Below are 9,559 nucleotides of genomic sequence, written 5' to 3'. Positions count from 1 at the left end.
ATGGAGTGGTTCTCATAGGTGTACATTGGTCGTGTACTTCATGCTACAATTGCATGAAGTTTTTAGTTTTCAGCATCACTTAAGGAATTATGAATCTTTGTATTAATGAGGATTCATTCTGATTCTGAAAAGAAAACAAAATAGTCTTCAAACAAGGTAGAAATATAGTCCATAATTAGGAAGTCCAGGGCTCCACAAAGCCGCCTGGGATCCATCCTCCTTCCATTTCTCTGCTCTCTCACATGTAGAGTGTAGCTCTCTTTCTCCTGGCCTAAGTTAGAGTTCTAGTCACCATATCCATATATTAGAACCACAGTGGATGACAAACAGCAGAAAGCTATGTCCCCTCTCTTTAAGATTTCCCAGGAGTCCCACAGACATTTTTGCTTATATATTATTTGTCAGAACTTAATCATATGAGCTTACCTATCTGCAAAGGAGGCTGAGAAAATTTTTTAATAAAGGCAGTAATATGCTGAGACAAAAAGTGGAATTCTGCTGATGAAGAAGAAAGAGGAGGAGAAGGAGGAGGAGGGAGGAAGAGTGATTATTGGGAACAACTAGCAGTCACTTACATTAACTTTGATACAAAATATCTCTTTGAACATTTAAGTAAGGAATAATGTAATTATAAAGCAGGTTGTGGAGACTGAAGAGTGAAATAAAAGGTAATTCAGAATAATTCTGCCCAGAAAAGTAGCAGAGAAGGGATATGGAAATAGGAAAATTAGATGAGGAAGCCTTTGAAGGTTAAAGAGACAAATAATACATTGTATTTTAGGGTGACTACAGTTCATTTTTCTCAGTCCTTTAGGGATTATACTATGTCTTTTGATTTTCCTCCTAGTTGTTTCCTAGCCTATGGAAAATTGAACAGAATAAAGACTGAATGAATAGGGTAATAGAGAAACTTCTTTTAGAAAATTAAGTAGCACTAGGGCGGTAGAATCCAAACTAGTCCAAGTCAATAGTGGAGAATAACGCTGGTCAAAAATGTGGTGGCAGAAGCTATAATTATTAGGTTAGAGTTTGGGTTGAATTAATTTGATTTTCAGTTCAAAGCTAACCTCTTTAAATAACCTGAAGGTTTTTTTCTGTGCCCAGAAAATAGGTGACAGTAGAAAGAAATCCAAAGAGAGTGATGTAGTGGCCTCCATGTGTCTGTAGTGGTAAAATAAGAGCCTTAACAGGAAATAGCTATTAGATTGAGGTGCAATGTCTTCCCTCACCAGTCTGCAATTAGCAGTTCTCCACAAGACAAACTTTCAGTTCTTGAGCTGAAACTGGAACAGAGCAAATGCTCCTTTATTTGGATTAGGCATATCTCACCCCAACCTTGCATTCCTTTCTTAGCCTCACCACGCCTCCTCTTCCCATCAGCTCAGTGCTTCTCCTTCCACCTTGTTTTTTGTTTTGTTTCTTTCCTCACTGATGATCTCTCAGCTCTTCCTGACCCGTCACCATTCATAGATTATCATTCATATATTACCACCATTCGTAGATTATCACCACCATTCATTGATTATCAATTACTTGTGAAATGGATATGATATTGAAGCAGACCAATCATAAAAAAAAAAATCCTTGGCTTACTTACTTTAATCATTTTTATTTTATTTTGGCAACTAGAAACCAGTTAAAGTGGGAATTTAATACAGAAAACCAGAAAGCAAAGACTTCTTTAAAATGTTTATCTTTTTCAGACATTAAAAAAGTAAGAATAAACAAAGCTCAGAGGAAACCCTGGTAAACAGCCATCTTAATAGACCAGATGGTAAAGACTTTGAAGTTAGTTTGGTTTTTGGTTTTTTTGTTTGTTTGGGTTTGTTTTTTTTTCCGATGGAGTCTCGCTGTGTCGCCAGGCTGGAGTGTGCAGTGGCGTGATCTCAGCTTACTGCAACCTCTGCCTCCCAGATTCAAGCGATTCTCCTGCCTCAGCCCCCTGAGTAGCTGGGATTATAGGCACATACCATCATGCCCAGCTAATTTTTGTATTTTCAGTAGAGACATGGTTTCACCATGTTCGTCAGGCTGGTCTTGAACTTCTGACCTCGTGATCCGCCCACCTTGGCCTCCCAAAGTGCTGGGATTACAGGTGTAAGCCACCAAACCTGGCCTTCATTGAAGTTAGTTTTTATATATTCTGTCTTCTATCCACCAACATTGCCAAGCCCCTACTTGTTCTAGTGATTTGAATGTAAATTCTTTTGGATTTTCTATGTAAATAATTGTATCAACTGATTTATAAAAGGCTTTTTTAAAATCCCTATGTGTGACTTAATGAAAATGCTTTTGATGTATTTTTGTGATTATTATAGAGTTTTGATCTCTTTATGAGGTAAATAAATTTCCCTTCTATTCCTAGTTTGCTAGAAGTTTTTACCGCAAGTGAGCATTGAAACTTATCAAATGTTTTCTCAGTATCTGCTGAGATGATCATATGGGGTTTCTTTTATAATTTGTGAGATGAATTGTCTCAGTAGGTTTTTTGTTTTGTTTGTTTATGATAACAAGTTTGCATTTCTGATATAAATCCAATTTGATCAGGAAAAAAAAGTAGACCATATGGTAAATACCTTTCTCTATGAATGTGTCATAAAAAGTTACACGAGAAAAAACCTGTTCTCACTATTGACATTAAGGATAAAAATAATAATTTTTTATTTAGAGTGGATTTATAAACAATATTTCTATTTTCTGAATTATCTGTTACTGACCAAAAGATACTTTGTTTTTCCAATGAACATTGAAGAGATTCTTCATCTGTATTTCTACTTGATCTTCAATGGGGTACAACTCTTTAATACCTTACTGTTAAATTTCTCTCCAGAGCCTAATCTTTCTGTCAAGTGGTTATTTCTAAATATAGTAGGGCCCCATCCACTGTTGTTTAAAGAGCATACTAAGCAATCAAATGGAAAGTCAATATTCATCCTCTGATTTTTCTCTGGTTTTCATAAATTGAATATAATTCAAATATGTTGTATGCATAAAGGGAAGGAGTCTAGGGGAAGAAAAGAGGAGGTCTTATGAAATCAACTTACATGCCCATGAATGATGGACTGGATAAAGAAAATGTGGTACATATACCATGGAATACTACACAGTCATAAAAACAAACTAAATCATGTTCTTCACAGCAACATGGATAGAGTTGGAAGCCATTCTTTTAAGCAGACTAATACAGAAACAGAAAACCAAATATTACATGTTCTCACTTACAAGTGGTAGCTAAACATTGAGTATACATGGACACAAAGAAGGGAACAACAGATACCAGGGCCTACTTGAGGGTGTAGGGTGGGAAGTGCATGAGGACTGAAAATCTGCTGATTAGGTGACAAAATAATCCATACACCAAATCCCATCCTCATGCCATGCAATTTACCTGTATAACAAACCTGCACACATACCCTTGAACTAAAACAAAAGTTAGAAAGAAAGAAGGAAGGAAGGAAGGAAGTAGGGAGGGAGGGAAGAAAGGAAGAAAAAAAGAAGGAAGGAAGCAGAGAGGAAGTGGGGGAGGAAGGAAGGAAGAAAGGAAGGAAAGAAGGAACAAAGGAAGGAAGGAAGGAAAAGAGAAAAGAAAAGAGGAGGTCTTCAAATTCTGACAGATTTTATCCAGAGATATTTTTAAAAAATTTAAAGCCCCAATTGTGTAAAAGGCACATGCTGCTGTGTTGGAAAACTACTAAAAAGAAGCCCTGGGATGCATAAAGAGGCTGGCTGTTAGCATGGGCTTTGGCTTGGGGAAGAGCCTGGAGAAGGAAGGAAAGGTTCTGTGATGCTGCCACTATAAACACTGGGCATTCATGCTTCATGTGTCGGTCTTCATGACTCTTCCATTAACATGTGCACACATATATCTATCTGAGCTGGCAATCTGATCATGGTTTCCCTACTAGTAGGAACTGGTATATCCCCTGGTCTTTAAGGCAGGGCAGAGTAGAGAGCTATTCCACCTGCATGGAACTCAAGATCCAATTTTCTTAATGCCATCAAAACTTATTCTTCCAATGCCATGAATGATCATTTCTAGAAAAGAAAATGTGCAAATAAGTATTCACATTGACTGGCCATATGTTCTATTTCTTAAAAAGCATCATTCTGGGCAGCTGGCATATCTTAGGACATGGTTTGGGGTGAAAAAAAGCTATTTCCCACTTTGGATCTCAATTTCTTCATCTTCAAAGTGATAAGAAAAGCCTAGATAATTAAACCATATTGTTATAATAGAAGTATGGACATTTCTATTTGATTCTGGATTTTTGGTGATTATAATTTAAATTATGTGGTGTTTAGAAAAATCACAATAGGCAGATAATGAATCACTTTAAAAGTCTGAATCAAGAGTCATTGGAGAATTGTATACTTTCTTCATCTACTCCCCTGTATAACTCAGTCCATTTCAGAGGCTAAAATTAGGTTTCAGAGAGGTGCCTTGTACCAATCTTGCTTTTCATGACAGACTTGGAGAAATTAAGATCATTAAGCAGCTGAGTTTTCAAGTGCTCTTTTGTTCAGTAACAGGCCAAACCCAAAGAAATGGTAAAGAGAGTAGATGTTGACTAACAAAAAATCTGAAAATAGGATTTGCAGTTGGATCAGGAAGTTTGTGGGTGTTAACAGAATTTCCTACTGGAAGTTGTTCTAGGAAATAATTTTTCATTTTCTGACATGACAAGTCCAAGGTTTGTTCAGAAGCTTAGCAAAGTTATCAAGAACCCAGACTTTTCCCATCTTTCTGACCTAGCATCCTCAGCGTCTTGGGAATGCCTCATTTCTAGTCTCAAAATTAGTCACTGTAGGGTAGTTATCATAGTCAATCACTGGCAAAAGACAATGGGATCACCATAATTGGCTTGTGCTAATTATCCTTTCCTGGGATGGGTCCATATTCCCTGAGCAAACTGCTGCCCAACATCTGAACAAAAGTGGGGTTCTATTGACAAGAAAGAAGGCAGAAGTGACGGTTGGATAGGCAATCACCATCTCTGCCACAACAACAAAAAATTTCTGTCTGGGGACAATTTAAAAATGGTGAACTTGGTTTAAAAAACATCTCTTCATTGACTGCAATTTATACCAGATTTGGGAAATCAGTATGAGACACTTTCAAACCAACATATTCTCTTCTTAAATGAGTTTATGACAATCTCAAGGGGGAAATAATCTAATTTTGTTAGACATGTTGGAACAAGATTTGGGATGTAACTTGGGATTCTGATTTTCAAATGAACAGATAGGTAGATGGAATTTGCAGTAAATCTCAATAAGAACTTGTTTTAAATTCTCGGAATGATGGGTATCCTCCATTTGTTTGTCCTGCCATTAAAATAGGTTATATCTGAATCCATGAACATCTGCTGTTTCCATATCGATCGAGCCTCTGATGTTCTCATAGGTTGACTGTCTAACCTCTGAAAAAACTACTTGGGCAGAGCCGAGATGTAGCTCACAGATATGGTCAAGGCTTGGCTTTTTTGGAAGGAAAATTGTCTCCACACTCACTACACCTGTTTACAAACCAGGGCATTGGCACTTCTTTCCTTCCCAACCTGTATATGGTTCCAAGGAAAATGACCGCCATGCCTCTGTGTAGGCATACAATGTAGGCTGTGCATAAATAGCACAGAGGGAACAAAGCATTGTGGGTGAACACAGGGCACCCTTATGACCCTCTGCTGGTCTAAATCCAAGAAGATGACCGTTAAAACAACAGACAGATGGTATCCAGGACAAATAACCCCTCATGTGAACTGCCCAAGGAGTCAAGGTCTAGCAGGAGGGAGTGGGCACCCGGCCAGCAAATGCTCTGTTAGATAACACAGCTGTGATTTCAACACCAAGAGGATCTGTTCACATTTAAAACTCAGAAATATCCCAATGTTTTGCTAGAAAGTCTGTAACTGTAGAAAGCTGCTCATTTTTCCACACTCTTGCAAAAGCAGTGTTGGAGACAGCAAAAGTAGGAGAAGTTAAATTTCTTATTATTACAATAGTGTAATTTTTGCTAGGAACCTGGATGCCAAATCAGAAGGTTAAATAAAGCAAATTTTTCCTTAGGTGTGGAGTTGACCTAAGCCCTAATAGAAGGAAACTTCCCCTATTGAGCTCAGAATTGGGTTCTGAAAAGAAGCTGCCAGGCTGGTAGTTTTCTTCACTGAATCCCTTTACTTTCTACTGGGAAGGTGTATGGTCACATAGGACGAACTTTGCGCTGCAGTCCAAGACTAGAGCGCTCAGTTTTGTTTTGACACAAACTTAATAACCTCATTGGGTCCCTTCTTGAATTAGGACCCACTTGACAGGATTATTAAATATCAAATGAGATAAAATGTTTGAAACGTCAAGCATTTGGTTTAGCAAATAGGGTATTTTTATACATTATTCTCTGGTCATCCTCAAGACATCCTAGAAAAGGTGAAATCACGAAATGTAGTAACCTTATTCATCTGCCACCATCTTTGAATTGAAGGGACGGTGGCTGGTGGGAATTTGGGGGCTAGAAGTCAACTTGCAAGTCAACGAAAGTGTACGAAGCTTGGGGATATGTATTTCCTTGTAATTTTCTAAAACATCAAACATGTTAAGTAGTTTAACAAACCACTTAAATTTACACACACAAATACACCAACATTAAATAAAACTGGCATTGCCTGCAGCATTAGATCCAACATAAAAACTATCACTTTCCCTTTCAGACTGGGAGCTGCTACTGTTCTAGAAATGTGGCGGACAGGAATCTACATCTCGATTTCTCCAACCTGAGACTGCTAAACCATTCCTGTCCAGTACCACAAAATGGAAAAGGAAGGGTGGGATTCATTGGAAAGATAGTTAAGGGGTAAAAAATTGAGTTTATGGTAACTTCATTCTTAAAATACGCTTCTCCAAAGAAACAATGCTATCAATGAAGGTTCCATATGGCTGAAACAAACATGATTGTCGTTTTAACATAGTAGGAGCCAACTTGGCTACCTGGGCTTAAACTTAGGCACAACTTACAATGTTGTTGCTGCAAGGAAATGTATTCTGAGTTCCAAACAACTAATTTATGTTTGTACTTCAGAAGCATAACCCATTTGTAAATAAAATTGTAGTGATTGTTTTCTTTAGATATTTTTAATGAGCCAAGCAAACAAAAACTAAAAATCTGTGAATGGCTCATTTGCAAGATCAATAATTGAATGATATGTACAAATCTATAGTGATTAAACTCATTTGCAAAATAAGCATTATGGTATTGACATTAGTAAAAATTTCAGATGAGAACTTGATCTGAAAAAAAATTATGTGTAATTATCTGTATACAGAATAACCAACATTCTAGTGAGTGTAAAATCTTAAGTGTAAAGTATTAACAAATTAATCGTGACAACTCCAAGAGGTATTATCATTTATATCCAATTTTAACAATGAAGAAACTGAGGCTGGGCGTGGTGGCTCATGCCTGTAATCCCAGCACTTTGGGAGGCAAAGACAGGTGGATCAACTGAGGCCAGGTGTGTGAGACCAGCCTGGCCAACATGGTGAAACCCTGTTTCTACTAACAGTACAAAAATTAGCCTGGCATGGTAGCGCACTCCTGTAGTCCCAGCTACTTTGGACGCTGAGGCAGGAGAATCGCTTGAACTGAGGAGGTGGAGGTTGCAGTGAGCCAAGATTGCACCACTGCACTCCAGCCTGGGTGACAGAGCAAGACTCTGTCGCAAAAAAAAAGAAAGAAAAGAAAAGAAACTGAGGCACAGAGAATTAAGTAATTTGACCAAGGTCAGATGGGACCCCAGGGCATTTTGACACCTTTCACTTTTAATGTCTATATTATATTAAACGTTTGTGTTTGAAGTTTTTTTTTTTTTTTTTTTGAGACGGAGTTTCGCTCTCGTTACCCAAGCTGGAGTGCAATGGTGAGATCTCAGCTCACTGCAACCTCCGCCTCCTGGATTCAGGCAATTCTCCTGCCTCAGCCTCCCCAGTAGCTGGGATTACAGGCACGCGCCACCGTGCCCAGCTAATTTTTTTGTATTTTTAGTAGAGACGGGGTTTCACCATGTTGACCAGGTTGGTCTCGATCTCTTGACCTCGTGATCCACCTGCCTCAGCCTCCCAAAGTGCTGGGATTACAGGCGTGAGCCACCGCGCCTGGCATATTTGAAGTATTTTGTATTTGGTTTTCCAAACCAGACTTTTTTTTATATATAACTTCCACTTTTTAGATACAGGCAGTACATGTGCAGGTTTGTTACAAGGGTATATCTCATGATGCTGAGGTTTGGGGTATGATCCTGTCATCAAAGTAGTGAGCATAGTACCCAAGTTTTTCAACTCTTGGTCCACCCTTCCTCCTTCCCCCATCTAGTAGTCCTCAGTGTCTGTTGCTCTCTTCTTTATGTCCGTGTGTACCCAATATTTAGCTCTGACTTAAAAGTGAGAACATGTGGTATTTGGCTTCCTGAGTTAATTTGCTTAGGATAATGGTCTCCAGTTGTATCCATGTTGCTGCAAAGTACATGATTTCATTTTTATTTATGGCATCATAGTATTCCATGGCATATATAGATACAGGTATATGCCATGGAATACCATGTGGAATATATATAGGTATATGCCATGGAATACTATGATACCATAAACCATGGCACATTTTCTCTATCCAGTCACCATTGATGGGTCCTAGGCTGATTCCTTGTCTTTGCTATTATGAATAGTGCTGCAATGAACATAGGAGTGCATGCGTCTTTTTGGAAGAATGATTTATTTGCCTTTGTGTATATACCCAGTAATGGGATTGCTGGGTAGAATGGTAGTTCTATTTTAAGTTCTTTGAGAAATCTCCAAACCATTTTCCACAGTGGCTGAATTAATTTGTATTCCCACCAACACTGTATAGGCGTTCCCTTTTCACCACAACCTTGCCAGCGTGTTAATTTTTGATGTTTTAATAATGGCCATTCTGACTGGTGTCAGATGGTGCCATATTGTGGTTTTGATTTGCATTTCTCTGATGATTAGTGATCTTGAGCATTTTTTCATGTTTGTTGGTCACTTTTATGTTTTCTTTTGAGAAGTGTCTGTTCATGCCCACTTTTTAATGGGGAAAAGATTTCCTTGTTGAATTGCAAAAAAGACTCTTTGAAAGGATTTACCTTTACATAAATAAGGTTTATGCATTAAGTTAGTAGACAACTTTTAGATAGTAGACAACTTTTAGGAATTAAAATGTATACCTAGTCCCATCTTTCATTTTGAAATTAAATATAAGGTGACACAAATCAGATGCAGACATCCTAGATATCTTCATTGCCATTGCACATAGAAAGTGGAAAAGCTACCTAATATCATCTGAAAATCTATACTATCAGAATTATTCTGGAAAAGGCTGCTTCCAGAGAGGCAGCAGGACAAACAAGAGAGAGAATGGGCTTTGTATTTGCAAAGCAGAGGTCAACACAACTCTGCTACTTCCTGGGCCAAATATTCTGAGCCTATTTTATCTTGCTTGATGAGGATAATCATTTTGCAAGGTTGTTGGGAAACACAATTATTATTAAGCAAG

The sequence above is a fragment of the Aotus nancymaae genome, unplaced genomic scaffold, assembly GCF_030222135.1.
Source record: "Aotus nancymaae isolate 86718 unplaced genomic scaffold, 86718_ANA_hifiasm-v0.15.2.pri h1tg000032l_0, whole genome shotgun sequence".
NCBI classification, from domain to species: Eukaryota; Metazoa; Chordata; class Mammalia; order Primates; family Aotidae; genus Aotus; species Aotus nancymaae.
The sequence above is the reverse complement of the archived record's forward strand: the minus strand, read 5'-3'. Positions refer to the sequence as shown.